The sequence below is a fragment of the Equus asinus genome, chromosome 2 (genome assembly GCF_041296235.1).
Source record: "Equus asinus isolate D_3611 breed Donkey chromosome 2, EquAss-T2T_v2, whole genome shotgun sequence".
NCBI lineage: Eukaryota > Metazoa > Chordata > Mammalia > Perissodactyla > Equidae > Equus > Equus asinus.
Genome location: NC_091791.1, coordinates 174618551 through 174641035, shown reverse-complemented (window position 1 = coordinate 174641035; position 22485 = coordinate 174618551). Strand labels below are relative to the sequence as shown.

General features: G+C 39.4%; 1 long non-coding RNA gene across 2 annotated transcripts; it reads right to left on the bottom strand.

Annotated features, from left to right (window-relative positions):
• Nucleotides 1-3380: 3380 nt before the first annotated feature.
• LOC106830421 (uncharacterized) lies at nt 3381-21637 on the bottom strand. Of its 2 annotated transcripts, XR_001397914.3 has the most exons (4): nt 21487-21637; nt 20933-21006; nt 13172-13318; nt 3381-3765 (listed from the first exon to the last, which is right to left on the bottom strand). It is a non-coding gene; the product is annotated as an uncharacterized lncRNA (long non-coding RNA). The 2 variants fall into 2 exon arrangements; XR_011501534.1 differs by lacking the exon at nt 13172-13318 and having other exon boundaries at nt 21487-21634.
• Between the last annotated feature and the right edge of the window lie 848 nt (nt 21638-22485).

Genomic DNA, 22485 nt, shown 5'->3' with positions numbered 1-22485 from the left:
AGTTGCTATCATTTTGGTTTTTTGGGTAAAGTGTAAAAGAAGCAGGAAGTTTGAATCTATTTCCTTAGCCACGAGAAATAAATTACCATCAAGAAAACATTAAAAGTCTGACTTTGGGAGAGTGCCTGGGAATCCATGTGCTAAATCAGTTTTAATATAAGGAACTCTCTCATCAGTAAAGTGGAACTTCAGAAAAAGTCATATTTTGGAGTATCATAGCAAAGCTTGCACTGTGCGTAAAGTTTACCATCACAGCCATTCCGCATAGAACAAAAATTCTTAAATATAAGATTGTCAATCTGCTGTTTTTTGAGTATTGTAGTCACTTAGAAATAGCAGTTAACAATGAAAAAAACCTCTTAAAAGCATTGGCTTTTATACTTTATTCTAACAAAACAATTCGCTATTTACTTATTTTACAGTTAATCTCCACGCTAAATCTGAAAGTATGCTCTCAATAACAACTATAATAAAAGAATGTTGAGATAATGACACAAGATGGTAAAAGCAAGGAAAATGCTCATTTCAGGATACACAAGCTTTAAGTAGAAATGAAGTAGGATAAACGGTCCATAAAAAGTTACCCAGAGAATTCCTATAGAACCAAAACTTATCAAAAGGTGGTACAAAGCCTTCCTAGGCTCCAATCCCTGTGGACAAAGGCTTTCCAATATGAGATACACAGCTCTATAAAATTACATGCAAATAAATTTTGTAGGCAAGAGTTCCTCACCACCTTTAATTAATGAAAATTGAGAGATGGATCATAAGACTTAGTTTTGTTGGTGGAAGTGTTTGGTTAGTTGGTACGGCAGAGAATGCTATGTGTTCAGCAAATCCATTTATTTATCCTCCTAAACACACAAGAAAATTACATTTGCAAACCTCACCTGCAATTAGATTTGGCCATGTGACTGACTTCAGGACAATGAATAAGGTATTATCTTTCAAGAGCCTCAACAAACTTTCTTCCCTTTCTACGCCATGCAGGGTATTCAGTGGAGAACTTCAAGGCTCTATAAGATAGCAGAGCCACTCCTGAGTCTCTGAATGACTGAATGGAACTGAATGGGACAAAGACCCATCCCCGCTGTCTACCTGATTCACACTGGAATGTAATATAAAGGAGTAATAAATCCTGATGGTATTAAGCCACTGAGTCTCGGAAAGCGCTAGAAAGCTATTTATTCATTAATTTATATATTCCTCAAGTATTATGAATAATAAATAATTATGGGGATAAAAATAAAATTTGGTACTTCAGAGAAAGGCAAAGGAGGTAATTAGAGTGGATCTAAATCTTAACATAGGAATAGTTTTTAGAAACTATGATCGCAAGTATTCTGCAATTGCTCCCTGTCGAAGTCTTACTTCTCCAATAATATGCTGAATTCATGTCATCTTATATTATTACTATATAATATTATTATATAATATAATGTAATATTATTACTATTATTAATCATAAATGCTTAAAGCATTAACTACCATTCATTTCTTAACATACTCTGGGCACAGTGCTAAGCACTTTATGTGACTTTCTCATTTAACTTCGAAGTGACCCTATGAGGGAGTTTTGACAATATACTCTTTTTATGGAGGAAACTGATGTCCATAAAAGTTCAGATGATCTCACACTAATAAGTGGTGAATCCAGAACTCAAAAGGTCTTTTTGACTCCATGGCCATCCTATTAATATTCAATATTACATTGAGGGCAATAGTTGGTCCCAACCAATTATCATTTGAGCAATACTAGTTTACTTCAATTATTTTCCTACCCACAAACAGAATCGTATAATTGTATGCTCATTTTCTGTGTCACAGGAAAGGCTGACAGGAAGGGCTGACCCTAGCAAATATACTATAATCCCAGATCTGCCCCTCATAGAGGAAACCTTACACTCTGACTTTATCAACATGCCAAAAATTGAAGCATCTATCAAAGGTAGATGCATAGTAATCACTAATGTTTTGACCCAGAAATCAAATTATTCTTTATGATGAATAATTTAAATGAAACAAACTTTATTGAAGTCCTGGAATATAATAATTACTCACCCAAAGGTAACTACTATTATAAATGATATGTTTGAAGTTCATGTGATTAGTATAATGACATTTTGGTCAATGACAGACTGCATATATGATGGTGGTCCCATAAGATTAGTACCATATAGCCTAGATCTGTAGTAGTCTATACCACCAAGGCTTGTGTAAGTACACTCTATCATGTTCCCACAAGGATGAAATCACTTAACAATGCATCTCTCAGAAGTATCCTTGTCCTTAAGCAATGCATGACTGTATATTCTAGGAGCATAGATACTTTGGGGGGGGGGGCAATAATAACCTGAATATTGCTTGAAAAACATGGATTCAGAATGAAGATATTTCATGGATAGGATGTTTAATAGCATCAAGTTTAAATAGCTTGATATTAATTCACAATAGAAATGGCGTTGTCATTGGGACTGAAGTCCAACGGAATTAAGTCCACTAGCTCGTCTCTGAACCATATTTGGATAGGCTTTGCCTACATTGCTTTTGACTTTCCTTTATCTGTCTTCATGGCTAAAACTCTTTCTGTGGATAGGTCAACGCTTTCCATTAGTTTATGTCAACCCTTGCTGCACAAGAATGTATCTGTTCTTTTAAGATAACTTTGCACATCCTTGTGCTGATCTACTTTGTGTTGATCTTGAAATGTAACAATCCAAAAGCAATCTCATCTTGCATCCTTTATTTTAAATTTCTTTCCAATACCTCTCTCATTACAATCTATAAGAACAAAGAACAACGACAAGAATTGAAAGAATTAATTCCAGGATGAGATCATGCTCAACAAACTATCCTGCATGATTATGAGAAATGAGGGAGGAAAAATAATAGCAGCTGTTCTCCTTTTCTTTTACTTAGGGCAGAAGCACTATATCCATGGGATTCAGTTAATCATCTTAGCCCACATCTTGATTGCTGGGGTAAAGATCTTGAGAAAAAACTCCTCCTACCAGAGGCACCATGTTTCTCTTTATGATAGTACTAAACCCCATAGTAAGCTACAACTGTTGCTCTGGAAGGAGGTGTGGCCCAGAATAAATCAGAGCTGGCATACAATGTCAGGGAAAGATGGTGCTATGCTAGTTGCACCCCATCAATGAAAAACTAAGCTTATTCAAGCTTTATGCTGCCACAGTACCGTGCACTGCAAGAGCAAAGTCCAGTGCCACAGCCCTAGTGTTCCTTTTTCCAACTAGGCAAATGCTAGGAGGAGCACTTTCCCACAAACAAGTGTGTAGGAGATGGCAAATGCAATAATAAGGCTAATTAACCCACCAGGGTGCTTCAAGACTGGAATGATTCAGTCACACAGAAACAAATGATTTTTATTCCTTTATTATTATTTCTTCTTTATCTGTGGAGCCAGAGAATGGGAAGAGGACCAAGAATTCAGATATGGGTCAGATCTGGATGAACTTAGGAACCTAAGTAGCAGTTTAGAGTCTGGAGGATACTGTGGAGAGTAGTAGTCCAAAAACAAAAACAAAAAAGAATGCTGAAGCAACTTTCTCTGGAGATGCATCATGCACACTCAGGGAGTTCCCAGACACCCTTCTGCCTGGATCCAGCTACTTTTCTTCAAGTTGGGGAACTCATATTTGGCAACCTCTGAGTGCTAACAGCCACACGGATGAGTAGATATCCTTTGATGCAAAGTAGACGATTACACCATCAACCTTCATCGTACTGACCAATGAGAAACCTCTGAAAATAAGGACATGAAAAGGACAAAAAAAATAGATCATCAGTACAGAAAAGGCAAACTTAAGAAAACTTCATAATAAGAGAGACATAGACAAAGACAAAAATTGTTATAAAAGAAAAAATTTTAAACTATACTAATACTGTATTTGTAATTTTAAAAATTCTTGTGGTGTTATAGTGTGTTAAGTTTACCAAACTTTATTTTTACTAGAACTAACTTAATCAATAATAAAATGAGGGAAATTCCATTAAAGTAAGCATTGTCTATGGTGTCATTGTAAAACTTTTGTAAGATCTGACTGCTCAAGCTATTTCAGTAAAGCAAAAGAGAACACGTGAAAACTTGTGTGTAATTGAGTATATGCAAAGTGACCCTCCCCAAAAATGATGAGTAAAGAAATTAAAAGAATTAAAAGGAAAAAATGCCAAAAGAGTGATTTTTGAAAACTAAATTATTGCAGAACCTAAAAATCTAATTATCTTACTCTATTCAATTCTTGGCAACTGTAAAAGATAAGACACAGCACACCAAACTCACAGCTATCATTGTTTCACTTGATTCTGCTTAATAACATTTTCATATAGTCCACAACAAGCTGAACCATATTAATGGAGAGAAATTAGAAGAAACATAAAATTCTAAAGGAAAAAAATATAGTCTAAAGAAAAAACTAAAGAAATACCTATAAAATGCCCAAAATAGGAGATAGTTACGATCTGGCAGAAATAATAAATGGAAAAAAAATGAAAGCTTTATTACATCTCCACTAATATTGAATAATAGTTTACAGTACTTGTCCAAAAACTGTTTTTTCGGACAATGACTTTTGGTTTATGGTTCTTTCCAAACACTATAGCTTAATAATATGTGCATAATAAATAAATAATGGACTATTAAATTTTCCTAAGACTCTTAAAAGATTACTTTCAATAAAGAATCTCAAACTCCATTATAATAATGGAGGAGGTTTCCATTTTTGAGAAGTCTCACGCGTAGTTATATGTGAGGGGCAGAGTTTGACTTTCAAATCCTACAAAGTCATTATCATGAGGCTCTATGTTAGTCATGTAACTGCAAATTCAATCCAGATTTTTTTTCTAAAAATGGGAACTCACAAAGAATGAAGTACTAGCCATACTTACAATCTTTTCTTTAAACTTATGGGAAACATGGTGCCTATAATTCATTATTTGAGTGGGGCACTTGGTTTGTCTTGTCTACAACAATTAAATGGAGTAATACACCAAAATGAAGGCCCATTCAAGCTTTTAAATTTTTCAATCAGGAAAAGAAAGTACTCAGATCCTGTGAATTACCTGTCCTATTTTATAGGTGACACCTGTATTGCCGCCACACATCTGTGGAAGCACAATATCAGCCAACTGTTAATCAAGGTTCACTTCCCTTCAAAGTGACTGATGATCCACTGTTAAAACAGCTTATAAAAATAACTTCTCCTTCAAAAGGTGCTTCAGGGTTTTCAGACACATCTCACCATTCCTGCTATCTTAATGCATGTTTGAAAGTTAATTTCTCATTAATATTTAAAGAAGAAATGGCTTCAGAACAAATTTTAAATGATCTATTACACTTTAGAAATAAAATATTATTGGCATTATTTTCATCTCCATTACAAGGAATAATAATGTCCAAGATTGGCTTTTAAAACTGTTAATGAGCCCTGGCAATGTGAAAAAGATATGGATTAGGTAGATGTAATGAGATATGATTAAAGGGTGCAGGCACTGAAGGGTGTTGGAGAAATTCTTTTCAGAAAGAGTATAATTAGTGTCTGATAAAAGTACTTAGTAGATAAGATTTTTGAAGAAGAAAGGTTAAGGTAAACACATACTGTATGACAAACCTGCTTAATCTTTCCCCTTTGGTTCTCTTACATACTCAATATTATGCTGAAGTTTCATACATAAATAATGTTTGTCAAATACTTGATGCAATTCTACCAGACAATTACAGTGTTTTAATTGCCAGACATGGAGAGCAGAAAATGTGTTGAAACATCTTATTCCATTTTCAGTGTACATTTCTTTGTTGATTTATGTAATGTAGCTAATAATATGCAACCTACCCTAGTTTTAAACAAACAAACGAACTTCTAAAAAGCAAGCTTTCCATAAGTTGCTAAGCAACTCCAAAGGCACATTTTATTAATTTAATAAATAACATTTAGATGACAAATCCTTAAAGAAGATCTCTAACTCCATTTTATAAAAAGTAGAAAATCCAAGCAGCTACACTTCTGATTTTCCTGTTTCTAAGGTCTCAGGGTTAAACAGACACTGCCGTTTTCAGAGGTACATTTGACTCACTAAACAAATAAAACATTTCTTCAGTTTAAATTGTTACTATTATAGAAGTTAAGTTCTTGGACTTATTGTGTAGCTCTCTAGAGTTAGAGCTCATGTTTCATTCCCATAACTGAAGGTTTATCAGTCTTGGCACTATTGACACTGTAGATCAGATAATTTGTCACTGTGAGGGGCTCTCCTGTGCATTTTAAGATATTTAGCAATATCTATCCCCGACCTCTACTTACTAAGATGCCAGTAGTGGCCCTATAGTTGTTGCAACTACAAACGTCTCCACACTTTACCAGATTTGCCCCTGGAAGGGCAAGGGGAGATCAAAATCACACCCAGTTGACAACCACTGCAACTGAATAATGGGTAAATATGCTAAATGAGAAAGATACCTTGAGCTTAATTGATGATGAAGATGCCTTGAGGTTAGTCACCATCAGTCAACATCTAACATCCTCTAGGACCACTAACAATGAAGAATAAAGGAGTAGTACTGATTCCAATAGTACTGTGGCTCTTGATCTATTCAAGGCTCATTATTGATTTTATCATTTCAATATAATTTCCATTGTATAAAAATTGGGGTAAAAGGGCCTAATGATGGTTGTCTATAGCCACTCTCTAGTAATATCCCATTCCTGAATCACAGCAAAATCTTTTCTCCTACTCTTTCTCCCTCAGTTTTCACAATACACAGTTGCTGACTAGAATCACTTTAAACACAAATCTCAATTTTAATCATGCCATCCTCTGCTTACAGGGCCACCATAGGTCTCTATCACCTCTACTATCAAATATAAACTCCTCTGCATGGTCGTTAATGTTTCCTACAAACTACCACCAAATTCCATCTCATCAAACATCTTTTTTATTCTCCACTTACATCACCTTTACCCCCTCAGACACAAACAGCTTGCATATTCCAATCTCCCTATGTGACATATAAAAGACAAAGTCATTTCACCCATGAAAGTTTTTCTAATTAATCCTCCTTTTATTTCTTACCAGTATCATATTTCTGTTAAAAGAACGACATTACTGCAAATTAATATGTGAGGCAATTGCTTACTGAATGGTTTCAATATGCTAGACACTGAATATTGCTTAGTAGCTGTTTCTATCAACTTACATTTACATTACTTATGCCCAACTAGATTGTAAGTTCCCAGAGGATAAGAACAGGTCTTATTTGTATCCCTCTGATGCCTCTTAATAATGATGCTAATAAATACACTTCAAATTTGATTAGCAATTATAGCCTTTCAAATTTCTTTCACGGTTATTAGCTTCTTGGCTATATATTTTGAGTATTTCACAGTCAATGAAAGTGGGACATTAAATGCTCTAGGGACTATCCTACGGCTTACACAATCAGTGCTTGGTAGAATATGCATTTAATATATGCTGACTGAATCCAGTCTCACAACTTCACAACTATAAAATTTCTGTCCTGCTTACAAAAAGTTCTTAGGGCACTTAAAAATAAATGTTATTGTAAGGAAGAAGAACACTTGAATGATGTAGAAGACACAGTATATAAGTAAATTAAGATTGGCAAGGGTTAAACTATAACATTGCAGGAAAGCAAAAGAGAAAAATCTTAGTTCCTGCCTCAAATTGGCTACAAGAGATTAACCACATAAGGCTTGGACCTCTTCACAGAAAGTAAAACTTTAAAAAGAAAGCAAAACAGAAAGGAAAAGCCACAGAATGGCTGATAAATCCCCAAATTCTAAAAATCACAGCATTTTACCTCACACATATGAAGAAGTTCAAGAAACTATTTTCCACAACTCTAAGAGAGTTCCTCTCAGTTTTTGGGAATCCCTAGAAAACATCAAAATGCCTGTACAAACCACTTATTTATCAACCTCTCAACTGACTTCAACAAAACACCAGCACTCAGAGGTCAGCTGATTTCTGAGGATACCCACTAACCCTAAGCACCATGTGCTCAGAGAAGTAACATCATTTATTCACTAAATCTTTCAACATTTATTGCATGACTACTAAGTGCAGACACTGGCCTAGGCCCTGGGACAAAACAAAGAGGCCTCAACTTCAGTTGCTGCTGTGAATTGGTGCAGGGAATGCATAAAGGGACAGGTAATCTGAAAAGATTAAAAAAAAAAAAAAAAGATTTATCTTCAATGGGCATTTTCTCTTAATCCCTGGCCCTCCTCCACTCCCCCTCTCCCCCAACCTTCCACCTTGCACCTCACCAACTTTCAGTAAGCCAAGAAATTAAAGGAAATTCAAAATAATGAGAAACAAAGAGGACAGGTAAAGGGCCCTCCAGCCACCGCAAACACATAGAACACAGCGCTCAACATATCCCTCAGCCACGTGTCTGAGCGGAAGTGCAGGAGACCACAGGCCGGAAATGCTTGGAGTAGGGGAGGGCCAGGGCCCCCAGGGGGACCGGAAGTGCACGATCTGGAGTGCGCGGGAGAATTGGCCCTGGGCAGGGCTGCACTGTAGAACCGAGGCTGTGGGAGGCCTCTAAGGGGTTTCTTTGACCACCAGGCCCCATCACACCATAGCAGGCTTTCCGCAAAGTCGGGACTTTTGAGCTTTTCCAAAGAGGTTCCTAAATGTGACGGAAACCTTTGCCGGGAGGTCTGCAGGGAAGGGTCGGCGCTCCTCTCCCTGCTTTTTCCCGGGCGAATCGGTGCCCCTCACACCCGTGCCGGAAGGGCCTGGACACCTCAGCCCCGAGTCACTCGGGGAGGTGGGGGTTGGGGGGCGGGGGTTGGTGACCCCGGCGTTGGCCGAGCGGCGCCCCCTTCCTGAGGGAGGAAGACTGAAGTAGGAGGCAGACGGGGTCCCTGGAGACGGGATGTTGGAACGCGGGCCTCCGGGGCACCGGGGGGCTGCTGAGCGCGTCTCTGAGGCAGGGGCTTCGGGGCGGGGGCTTTGTTCCCGCCGCGCGTCTGCTCCGAGGCCCCGGCCGGTTCGGCGGGCGGGCGGGCGGGCGGGGGAGCCTGCCGAGGCCCGGCGCTCGGGCGGCGCTTTGTGAGCGGCGGAGAGAGGGCACCACGGGGCTCCTTTCAAATGAAATGGTTGAGAGTAAGGTTGGCTCCAGGATTTGTATCGGGCTATAGAAAAGAAGATAGAAACTCGAGTCCATCTCGGTTTGTCCTCCCCTGCCCCCGAATTAATTCTGAAGCCCTCAGGCTGGCCTGCAAATGCGGGAGCCGGAGGAAAAGCTGCGTCTCAATCTCTCCGCTCCCCTTCCCTCCCTCGCCCCCGCCCCTACCTTCATCCCGCACACTTCATTGGCCCGTCTCAGGAATCCCTCACATGCTCCACAAAACACAAAACGACCACAGCGCTCCACTTCACTACTTCTCGGCGTTGGGAGACTTACTCGCATCAGAATGGGAGAGCTAGAGAGTTCCTTGCTGGTCTTGATATAATTTAAATGCGCCAGCCCTGTTTCTTCCCAAAGCGTGAGAGGGAAAGTGTTTGGAATCCGCGGGGCTGATCAATAGATCTTCATAACATGGTGCATAAGATCACTTGTAATCTCTCTTCCACCTTGTCGTCACTGAGACTTCGGTTGAGAGAGGAAATGGCTTTCCAGACGATTTTTCATCACATTAAACCTATGACTCCTTTTCACTCTCTTTTGGAATGTCCAAAGGGGGAATGGAAACTGTGTTAATTCCCAAAGGTCTAATGACCCGGAGGAGCCCTAACTCCTCTTCCCTCACTGCCTGCCCCCATCATCCTGGGAATGGGGAGAAACCCTGCGATCTGTGGCGGAAGAACTGAGGACCCCAACAACTTCTAATTGTTGAAAGGGGGAGGAGGGATGGAGGAGAGAAATGGAAAGGGGAAAAAAAATTTGTGTTCATTTACACATTTCCTGTGTAGAACAAAAAAGTCCCACCATCAGCAAAAGAAGTCTCTTCCTCCAAAATAGCAGCCAAAGAGGGAAAATTAGAATATGCATAAATTCCTTCATTTTCATTCGCACAGAACACGATTTCCGGCAGATTTGTATTTAAACTGCTCGATTAATCCCAATTTCTGAATAGCATTTTACTTAGCATCTTTCCAAAACTCACCTAAAGAGTATTCCTCTCCTCCCACTACCCTGTTTTGAAGCCTCTCTCTTCCCTATTCTCCAACTGCCAAGGAGAGTTTCACTGATAAGACTGTAACTTTATTTTTCCTTTCCATTGTTTACTTTTCAAAACTGGACTGGTGCATTGGACCACATTTTAATACAAGCTGGCTGCTGTCTGTGAAGCCATAACTGCAAATGAGAGCCTAGTGGAAAGGATAGATTTTTGAAATGTGCTCCTAAAAGAGAATAATCATGATAGGACCCATAGACTTTTGCAGCTCCTCTCATGGCACGGAATCCTTTCCTATTGCACACAGGTCATATCCTTTCACCGTCAGCAGTAGTTTGGATGCTTGGACATGTCCACCACCCAAACCTTCCCCCTTCCCCTCCCCATTTTTAAGGAGCATGATAGACAATCACTCTTCAAAAGTATATTACTCTTCATAAATATTCAAAGACTGTCAGTCCATTAAATTCCGCTATAGCCCATTTCTAAAATATTTGCTTTGCGACTTGTACAACAGATCTGGCTGTATCTGCCTTGAAAAATTCGTTGTTACAAAAAAAATGCTGGTGAGCATCATTTGAAACCATTCCCTTTCTGAAATATCATCTCATGACTTGGGCTTACCTCTCCTGTCTCTGAAAGTATATATATTTCTCTTATTTAATAGTAGGTGAATGTTTAAAGAATGAAATTACTACATCTTGGTTTACTGAAAATGTATGTAGATCTTAATTCCACTCGTCTCTAAATTCCTCACTCTTGCACACCCCAAGATGGAAAGAAACCTATATTATGAAGCACTACAATCTAAGCAGAATGTAGTGGTTTTGGGTTTCCTTCAGTGTTTACAGATCACGAATAAACCACAATTATTGGTGGTTAAATATTAGAAATGCTAATACTTGTTTAGTTCTTAGTTTCTATAAAAAATTAAACATACATATTTGAAGTACATGCATCATAGTATATATATTTATGCATAAGCAGTTAAATATCTGGTTTATGTGGGCTAAAGATTTTTTAAAGATATTGGGGTATAGAAGCCAATTAATTTTGTTAAATGGGTGCATAAACTCTGCACGTGGATGTCTGCATGGCTTTACTACTTTGTGAAATAACTGCTTTTATTGTTTCTCTACTTTCTGTCAAATATTCCCATTACAAAATTATTACCTTGGTTTCTTTCAGCTAGGCATCTCTCCAGTGACTTAGAGGTTCTCAGTTATATACAATTAAAACCAAAATGTTTGAAAATAATTTCTTAAAAGCCATACTTTAGGGTGTATATAACAGGATTGAAAGCCACTTTTATTGGCAATGTTGATTTCTTTTAATTTTCTTATTGAAACAAATGATAGTTGTCTGTTAAAGGAACAATTCAAACCAATAACAAACAATCACAATAACTGAGAAGACTTTCCTTAAAATATTATCTTAATCAGAATTGGATTTTATATAGAAAGGTCCAGTTTGGTTTCAAGTTGCAGAGCTGTACTTCAAAAAAAAGTTGAAGTGAACTTAATAGTTATTAGTTATTATTCGTGCACAGAGAAAGCCTGGGGCACCATTGAAGAGTAGAGCAATATACAGCTGCAGCCAAAGCTGCCTTTCTCCCTTTGCAGACTGAGCATCACCTCAGTGAATTTATCCCTAGAAATGAAAGCTCCTCATTCTTTGCTGATCTTTAGTGAAATCATATTCTCATAAACTAGAACATTTTGATACTTTTTTAAATGAAAAGAGTAGACAGAAATGAAAATGAAATTTTCAGCCTCCCTGCTGTGAAAGGTGAACAGAGAGATCCTCGTACTGCAAGTAGGGAAGTTGCGTCCTTCTTCCCCCCACCCTCCTTTCTTCCTTCAACTACTGTTTGGTTTAGATATAGATTGTGTGTACATGTAAGTTTGAAGACAATATCTAAAGAGAAATGTTTTCTAGAGGACAAAACTGGCTATTGATATTTATGTCTTTCTTTTTGTAATTTATTTTTTTTAACAAGGCATGCAGATTTTGTTGTCTCATAAATTTTCAGGAAAGCAGAACAAAGCAAAAACATTTAATGGTTACCCTTCCTTGCTCCCAAACTGTCCTTTTCCAATAAGCTAAGGTCCTTTTCCATTTGGCCCTAGCTGCTGGACTGGCAAAGAATTTCCATCTCAGTCTCTGTTCTCCTTTCCCATAACCACCCTTTCTTTCTTAACCAGCTTTCTCTCCCCTCCACAAATGAAGGTAGTTATCAAACAAACTGCTTTAACCTCAGCATCTGCCTGACAAACATTGAGTCTAATTTCCTCCCCACCAGATTTTTACTTTCCTTCATTTCCTTTTCCTTCAGGCAGGAAAGTGGTGGGGAGGGGTACACAGAGGGCTCAGGAGATGGGGAGAACATTGGGCTGAGACGAGAGTTAGATTCCTGCAGGTAGGGAGAATCACTGGCACATTCTCTTCAGCCTAGTCTCAAGAGCTGGTGACTGTTCTCGCACCTAGAACAATAAACCATGGCAGGTGTACAATTGACAAAAGCACCTCTCCCTCCTCCTAAGGAGATGGGTTTAGCTTTACTAGGTAGACCACCACTGGTTACTAACATCTTTAATCTGGTCTCCCCTCTCCACTTCTACTCCCTTAACTTTATTGTCCCCTTTCCATCTCTCAATCTCTAAAGGAATCAAAAGAGTTCATCCAGGACCCCTAATTCCTAATTCTTGTGTCTTGCCCTATGGGCTGAGTTCCTCAGGGCCAGAGTTCTCAGTTATTCTGCCCTTCTCAACCTCCTCAGCTCTGTGAGCATGATTCCAAAATATGACAGCTTGCCCATTCACCAGCAGAGCTCCATCCAGAAGGCCAGGTCCTTCTACCCAAGAATCCCCTCACATCTGCCTCTGCTCCCAGTCTTCTTCCGGAGTTGATTTACTTGGGAATGGTGTCCAAAGGGGACATGCCCATTGCAATAATAAGGAGGAGAGGGTACAAAAGTATTCAGTGCCATTAAAAAGACCTACCATATCAAACCAAGGGAGTCTCTAATAGAATACTTGAGTTGGGCTGGAACAGATCATCCTTCTAACCAGTGAAACAAGAAATCAGAGGAATACCCGACTGCAGTCGTGAAAGACAAATCCCAGATTGAATTGGATTCCGTCTTCATCCTGTCGATCAGAGAAATTATTTTAAAATGGTTTCTGCTATTATTGTTTGCATTATTATTATTAACATTTATTTTTGTCATTATTGCTGCAGTTTTTATTTTATTTTTGTTGTTGTTACAGCTATTATACTATTCAACAGAAGTTTAGGAAGATTAGTCAGATTAATTAGTTTATTGGTAATTTAAAGCTGAAAACTAGTAATTAAGCCAAAAACTAAAAATGATCAGGGGATGATTCATACAATGTAGGATTTGGGAGGAAGAGAATCTAAATTTTGAATAAAAACTTGGCAACTGTGCAATAAACAGGACTTGGGGATCAGAAATATGATAACTGAAATATTCTTAGTCACTCAACCTCTTCTCCCCTCCTCCAAATTCAGATAAGATCATTCTGTGATTTGCTTGATAGAGGAAAAAATTACATTTGTTTTTGTCGACGGAGAACAAAGCCCCCATGCTTGTTCTTCATGTGAGTTGCATTTGCACGTGGATTCCCTCTGTTGAGGGCCATCCAAATATCTAAGATCACTCCCCTTCAAGTTTGCCTCCTTCATCTCTTTGCTCTTGTTATGCACCTGACTGAGGAAGGTGCATGATGTAAGACAGGTCTACAATTTCAGCCCTCTCCACAGGCAGATTCCATGGAATATAAATTCAATAATGCAATTCTCTCCACAACAAGCTCTCTGCTCTCTTTCAAATATAATTAATGTTTTGATAGTGTAGTTCTTTAACTACATATATATACACACAAACAGACGCACCCTCTAGCTTCGCTGTTTGTGCATCTAAAACAGAAATGGATGCGGCTCTTTCAGTGACTCCTAAAATTCCTCAACTCAGTCAGCCCACAGAGAAGAAATCTGTTTAGGTAATAACTGCACAGTCTGTTGTGTGCCCAAAAATATTTAAAACAAATTAAAAATGCAAGCGGTTAGTTTCTGATCGTCATTTTTTGTCAAATTTTCTAGAAAATAAAGGATATTCTGAATTTATATTCTGATACAGACATTCACTAGATAACAGTCATAATCAACAAAGGCACTATCCTAAACTACTGGTTGTCTTTTCCAAGCTTTGATGATGGACACTGAATTTCAATACCTTCTATTTTATCCAACTGGGGCTGAACTGATACAGATGTATAAAAACTAGCAACTATAATAACAAGACTGCAACCACTCCCGTAAAAAATTGCCTACTCTGCCAAACACCTCAGTTATATGTCTTAGGTGGATTAATTCATTTAATTGCAGTCAGCTGTGAAATAGTTGGTCAGAAAGATAGACAGGTATGTAGATGACAATATGGCCAATAGAAGTTATGTGAGCAAATACGGCTGAACTTCCATATTCAAGTGTACCTATCTCTAACATTTCATTTCTGCAAGCCGATTACAATTATAAGAGGACAAAAAAACCTCTCAGACTGTAGGACATGATACGTTTTAGGTCTTTAATAAAGAAAAGTACATAATCTATAATCTTTAGTCCGATGAAAATATAAACTTTAATTTCCCTATACTGTTATTGAGTTGAAGAAGCTAGTTATTTGGAACTTATAATCTGATTTCCAAGCATTTGGCCATTTTGTTTGATGTGTGAATGTCTGTGAGGTGCTGGCAGAGTAAGTATTTTACACGTTTCTCCTCTCCACAAAATTTTTAGAGGGACTACGCAAAAGAGATTTTTTAAAAATCTTTTGAGGTTTTACTTTCTTACTCTTCACGTATTTGATGTTAGGAATTGTAAAAGATGATAAAAGAATGAACAAATAAAGAAGCACATGTGGCTGGTTTCAAGCAGATCTTTTCACTGGATGGGAAAGAAACAAAACTATTTCCCCGGTGCAGTTATGCAAAAAAAAAAAAAAAAAAAAAAAGGAGAGAGAGTGCGATTCGTGAAGAGCTTGAAAGTTGTGCTTTTTGTTATTGTTTTAGATGGTGGCCCATCAGCGTTCCTTTGCCTTTACTTTCCTTCAAACTGTTTTCCTTGAAAGCATCAATGTGGGAACAACTTATCCCTTCATTCTTTCACAAGCTAACACATAAACAGCAAATATTTTAAATTTTCAATAGAAAAAGTCACTACAGGTTCAGAGATTTGATCTTAGTACGGAACCAAATTACCAATCCCAGTTGTTTAGATACAGGTAACTTGATACTTGCCTCTAGTGAGCTATACAATTCTACACATGAAGGTAAGATTTTTACAATATTGATCAGCAAGGATGTGTGAACTATCAAAAACAAATCCTCCCTCAGACTTTTCATATTTGTTCTGATTTCTTCCTCATTTTTCCTTTCTTTCGATTGGTTTTTGAGGCAGTGACACTACTACTTCTCTGATTTGCAAATGAGGTTTTGTTCGGCTCAGATTAATATTAAAGAAGATCACATACACGGCTGGAAAATATTGTTATTTTTCTTTAATGGGGAAAATTGGACTCCCGCGTGTCAGATCTGTGGTTTTCCGAAGGGCAATGGAAATGGTACTGACATCACTTTGCACTTTAACAATCGGATTTGGTCAGGGTACAAGTTGTTTGTTTAACCCGACAGCTCCGTGCACCCCGTCGCACGCTTTGCACACTCATTAAAACGATTATTCACGACCTGTCGAGTGTTTTCGGGTTCATTCACAGGAAAGGCTTGGAGCAAGCGAGAGCAATTCAAGTCAACACTGTCCACTACCCCGATGCACGTGAGGACGAGCTGGTGCGTGCGCAAAAAGACTGGGGCTGGGGTGGGGGGCGGTGGTGAGCACCCCTTAGCTGTAAGTCCTGTTCATCCCATGCTCTGGAATCTCAATCTCCAAAGAATGCCACGAGTGCTTGGTCCTAAAGGGCTATGCCTCTGTGTTAACTTGAAGGGCTTGGTACAGGAAAGAAAAATAAAATAAACCAAAGAAGTAAACGGAAAGCTCTCCCTCTGCTCCTCCTTTCAACCCTCTGCAAAGCTTGAGGTCTCGGGGCTCGCCCACCTTCTGCCTGCAGCCGCCGGACTGCGAGGCTCCACCTCTCACAGCGCGGATGCTGAGGATAAGTAGTTTCAGGAAAACTCGCCAGGGTGTGGAGATTAATTCCTTTGCCATCTCCCAAGGCCCTTTCGTTCTTGGGAAACGGTTAATTCGGTTAACCGAAATTCGGTTAATATTCGGTTAATTTTCCTTTTATATTCATCGCAAATACTGTCGGGGGTGGGGGGGCGCAAGAAAGGAAGAATGGGACTGTTAACTGTATTTGGTAGATGTAGTCCAGATTATTAGCAAGGAAAGACTCATCCTCCAAACTGCAGGAAAAGTCTCATAAAAGGAGGAGCAAATAGCCCTTGATAAATTAGGCCACTTTTTTTTTTTCAATTTCCAAGTCATCTTTTAATATTTTGTAATGACAATAAGAGAAGCATAAACACAATGCATCTCAATCTCCCACTATTGCCTTGTACATATAAAAGACACACCCGTGGTCTCTAGCTGTTGTGTTTGTTCAAATGAGCCCTGATACATAACATTCATATGTGAACTATTAGTTCAAGAGAAATGCCTATCTGCATAAGGTATAATTGTACCTATACACTAAATAATAGAATTGATGACTGTATATATGCATTTAATTCGTACTGAAGAACTCTGGAATATCCTGTTCAGCATAAGTATCCCTGGCATAACTCGAGATAATGGATGTTTTAAAACAACACTATTTCTATATTCAAATCCCGCTGCTCCTTGATTTTTCATCTACAGCATTAGTAAACCCAGTGTCCACCTTACTGTTGAGGGTAACCTAGTCATGCCAACAGAAAAAGACAACAAGCCTCATTCATCAGTTCCATTCTATTATGTCTGACATCATAAAATCATCTATTTTCCTATTTTATTGAAACATAACAATACAATACACGAAGAGAAGAATGAAGTTTTCAAGTTGCATGAAGTTTTAATCAGAAACAGTTTCCTAATTGCTAAAAAGCAAGTAGGAATAAGTAATTCTGTAAACTCTTTGGGTTGCCATAATTCGCTATCAGCTTTACTTAAAATTGATCTGTCAAGTGTGTTTCCTATGTAAGCTCTTTCATTAAAACCAACCTGCGACAATAATCAAGAGGCAGATGCTGAAATATGTAAGTAAATATCTGAAAGCCTCTGCATAAATAAACACAAATCAATGCAGTAATAGACAACCCTATCGATGGAGCAATGATCGATTTTAGTCTTCCGATCTACAATCAGAGCTCACAATGTATAATTAAAAGTATATTTTTCAACTCCACTGATATTACTACTGCTAGATAAATAAATAAATAAATAAATAAATAAATAAACAAGCCCTATTGCCAGTTCTACCTGATTCTCCTTTATTCCATTGAGAGTATTTTTGATGGGGTGGGAGGAGTACACTACTTTTTCTAGGAAAGCTTTGCCAAACTTTAAAACTACATCATTAATTATAAAAATTATAAAAGTATAAAATAATAAAATTACCACCTTATTCCTGCTCTGAATTTTTCAACCTTCATCATAGCCTCTAATTATTCATTCAGCACATTTTAATAGGAAAAACACACAATAGGGCTCATTATTTTTAAAGATTTTTTTCAACAATTGTAATACCTTTAGGTTTAAAGATTCTTTGGGCCTTTTGTTTAAAACAAATGATAAAAGTGTCATTTCCTCAGTATGTCCTGGAAGCTCTTACGCCTATGCCTGCATATGCAAGGAATCTGAAACAAGGAAGGGGGGAGGAAGCATCTGCGTTATTCCAAAATTGTTTCATATAATGATTGCAAAACAAACAAGTGTCTGACTCAAAGAAATAAATATACTTTGGATTTCTAGAAATTCACATCCAAAACAATGTTTTAGATTTTGCTTCAAGTTAAACTTCCTTTTTGAGAATATTTATCCCTGGAGGGCAGAATTAATTTAGATTAGCAAGCACCACTGTATGATGAGTTTGAGGATTTAGGTTCCGTAGACTAATGAAAATACGGCGGTGTTCATAGTTTTTTCTTAACCAACAAAGATGTTTATTTACATTCATCCTTGAATTAGTGTGGTCCTTCTGAAGCACAGGCCTTTAAAAGAATTTATTTATGAAATTCAGCTTCTTTGAAAATGATTTATCTTACATAATATCATCAGATCAAAATATCGATTTTGATTATCTTTATATTATTATGTGACCAAGCATTCTCTTTGACTCCTCTCCTTCCCATCCAGGGAACATAATTCAGGGGCAACCAGACCCAAACGGAAAATATCATCAGTTATTGTTTAGGGCTAATTTAACAGATAATTTAACTTCAAACAACAATGATCAGGTCATTAAATTTCAGAGCAGTGAGAAAATGAAAGAAGAGAGACAACTGTCCCGTAACACCACTACAGTTTTTAGTCTTCCTGCTCAATCAACGGAGTCAACAACGCCATGCCATAACGACGTGGAGGAAGATATGTTTGCATCTTAAATGCCCTCTAATTCAGAGAATGAGACAATAAAAAGGGAAGAAGAGGAGGAATAAAACTGAAGAAGACTACCCCAAATTGGGGAGTGCTAGCCCTGTAGGGACATTCAACCTAAGGTGAAAATGAATATCCAAAAAATGTCTGGCAACTGAACCCTCTTTTTCATTCGGACACGAATCTTCAAATCTCGCAACATGAAGCGTGCTTTCCTCCCGTGCAGCTTTCCAAAAGGCCGAATGCTAGGGGAGAGGATTAGGCAACAGACCACAAAAGGGACATGGGACATTTTCTCTCCCCTCCCACCCACACAAACATAATTTTGAGAGTTATTTGTTATTATTTTAAATGTCTTTTCTGGTCACAACAATTTCGAAATTTCTGCCTACCTCAAGTTTTGATATAGGGCCAGGTGAGGATGGTGTTGAAGCATCGAAATTGGGTCTTATAGAGGGCAGGGTGGGGGTGCGGTCCGAAGCGGATGAGCTCTATTCTGTATCATCCTTTCCTTCCATCGTCTTTCCAAAGCTGAAGCTCACAGCCTGAGAATCTCCGGCACACTTGGGATGCTTTGCCCACCCAAACCCGTGCCTCCTTCTCCCCAGCCCATGGCCACCCTTAGTGCTAAGGAAATTCCTACCCCAAGGCTACCGCTTTTCCTTAAGAACACTTTATCTTGGACCACAGACTTGGCAGAAAAGGAAAATGGGATAGAAAGCGAAATGGAAGGGGAGTAGGGAGTGGAAAGAAGAAAAGATGTCTTTGCAGAGAAAACAGTTTTATCAACTAGCAGATAAGTGCTGAGATTTGAAACCGCACCAGGTAAACAAGAAGAAACAACTTTCTCGGGGCAAAGGGGGGAGCGGGGGGAACACAGAAGAATAAGAAGAAAGGAAAAAGGTGGGGAAGGGCGCCAGCCAAGGTTCTGGAGTCAATTTTCCTGGCACCAGCCAGCGTGAGCTACCAACTCAAAGCTCAGCTTGTCCTGGGCAAGAGCGCCCTCACCTTGCTGCTCCACGCGCAGCGCCCGGTTCCCTCCGCCGGCATCTCGGCCGCCGCGTCCCGGAGCGCCTCTGCTCCCGGCCACCGCGCCGCCCGCGCCGCCCCGACTCGACGGCCCAAGTCACTTTGCTACAAGGTTTCAAAACCCGAGAAAACAAAGCTGCCAGGGCCCTGCCGCAAGGACTCCAAGTCCCGCCACCGCGCCCCTCTCCATCTTCACCAAGGAGTCCCCGAGGCGCCAGGACGGCTAATAGGAAACCACGGCGAGGGCCCCAAATTCGCTCCGGGCCGAGCCGACCTGTGTCTGGCGCGCTCGCAGCCACTCTCGGGACAGCCAGGCTCTCGAGCTTACACTGCCGTCTCCTAAGTGTGCATTAAGAATCAATTATTTGCCTGAGATTCCCAAAGCCGGGAACTGGGATATTCCCAGCAGGGACAAAGTCAAACCCCGAACGGTGCTCATTTCCCTAGTCCTTCGAACAGGCGCGGCAGAGAAACCTCCCACCCGGTCCCGCGCCGCGCTCTACCTGGAGCAGGTCCGCTCAGCCCCCGGGGCCCTCGCCCGACCCAGGTCCAGGAGCTGGGGGCGGAGGCCAGCTCTGGGGGAGGTTGGGGATGTGAGTGTGAAAATAGGCGGAGGAGGGCATTCTACCAAGAAAAAAAAAAAGAAGAAAAGAAAAAAGAACTTTAGAATGAGGCAAGTCCTTGGCTCTCGAACAAAAACCTTTGTCTCAAATAGAAAGAGCAAACACCTATGGGTTTGAACGTTGAGAAAGGCCCGTTAGGGTATTCTCGAAGCTGCAGTGAGACTCAGAAATCATGTTTCCAAGAAATGAATTACTTTGTACTTTGGGACCTATTTCAGTCTCCCAGTACCCCTTCTCCATATAAATTCGTTTCATTTTCTCTTCATCCCTCTTTGCCATATCTACATCCTTTTTACTTAGGGATCCACTGTGACTTTCTGCCGACGTGGAAAAATCATGCATTCTTTCAGCTACTTCTGTTGATACGGCGCGCCTGCTAAGGAAATTTTTCCAAAAAAAGAGGAGCACTTTTAGTCCCTGACCTAAAAGTCGCGGTTTCAGCCTCAGTCAAAAGCAGTCGGGCGTAGCCCCCTTTCCCCTCCGAAAAGCACTTTCACTTACCGATCTCGGGGTAAGAGAGCTTCCAGTCCTTCAGTCTTTTTTCTCAGCATCCTTCGGACAACCTCAGGCAGAGTCTTGGGTGGAGGAAAAAAACAGATAGAAATCGGAAGGGAGAAAAGAGACTCCAAACGTAACACTACATCATATATTCCTCAGAGCCACCTTGGCCTACATCCTCAGGACAAGGTCCCGGCGAACTGACCGCTGGAGTGGAGTAAAGGTCGGTTTGGGGGCCGAAAACTAAGAGGAGGCTTATTTTAACTGCTGGTGGTTGGGGGGAGGGGAGGCCCTGAAGGGAGGGTAGGGAAGGGGGAATGATTGGGATGAAAAAAGAAAGCCTTAAAAAAAAGAAAAAGAAAAAGAGAAAATCGAGAACGAAGTACAGTGAGAGATAGCGCCTTTGAACTCTTACAGGTAGGTCGCTCTTAGGAAGAATGCAGAAGTGTGTAAGCGCGAAAGCAGAATCTAGATGACCCCTATTCTTTCCATATCCCCAGGATCTTGCCTCAAGTCCAAAAAAAAGAGGGGAGAATTTTCATTTAATTTTCACCTACCCTGCTTGTTGGAATGGCTGCGCAGATTTTCACGTTGGAGAGTTCCATCTGTCTGGCAGAAGCTGGAGTGGTGTTGGGGGCAGGTTATCTGGTGAAGTAGGAATGTACAGGAACCCCGCCCTCTAGGCACAGTTACACAACCCCAGCACCCGTCTCAGCCAGCTCTAAAACCTCTAATGATCTTCACCTTCACCCTTTGTTAGCCTATTTCTCCAACAGGCATTTAGTCCCAAACACAACCAGCCGCTTTAGCTATTCATAAAATTAACTTCTCAAAAACAAAATTATTTCAATGCATGCAAATTCCTCAACAATGTTGTAGAAAACACACTTTTTTAAAAAACCGCATTCGTATATTTAGAGTTCTAAATATATTTGATTTATCCACCTATTTGGGTGAAATATTCATCAACTTAAATATACATAATTAAATCAACACACTACAAGACTCATTTTTTGACTCTCTACCCTTGATTTTAGGCAAGTCATAGAAACTACATGAAATCTTCCATGTAAAGACTGTAAAGATATTCGTATTAAATCTTCTTAGTTCTGGGCCTCATGTTTGCTGGATTTCCAGCTTTGTAACAGGTTGAAGAAACATATTTGGAAGAATTCTTTCAGTGCTCTAGTTTAACTCAATTGTTTTCGCAATGTTTTATATATTAATAACTTATATTAACTTTATACCAGATAAGGTCAAGTAAAATACTTCAAACCTGGAAATAAACTGTAATTTGGGATTTCAAGTTTTAAGTCGTGATCACTTTCAGTTCCAAAATCTCAAAAAGAGCAACCTTCATCTTATCAAAAACAATTATAAGTATGCAAGAAGGAAAGCTTCAAAAGTTTTGAAGTGTTTTTCTGGCACAAGCTAATTTTAACCAGCAGAGGTTGGTGACAGCAAATATCAACACAACATTACAACCAATTTGTTGCAAAAAAAATCTATTAAATGCCTTGCTAGACTGTCGTGTGTTTTTGAAGAAGGTAACTTGG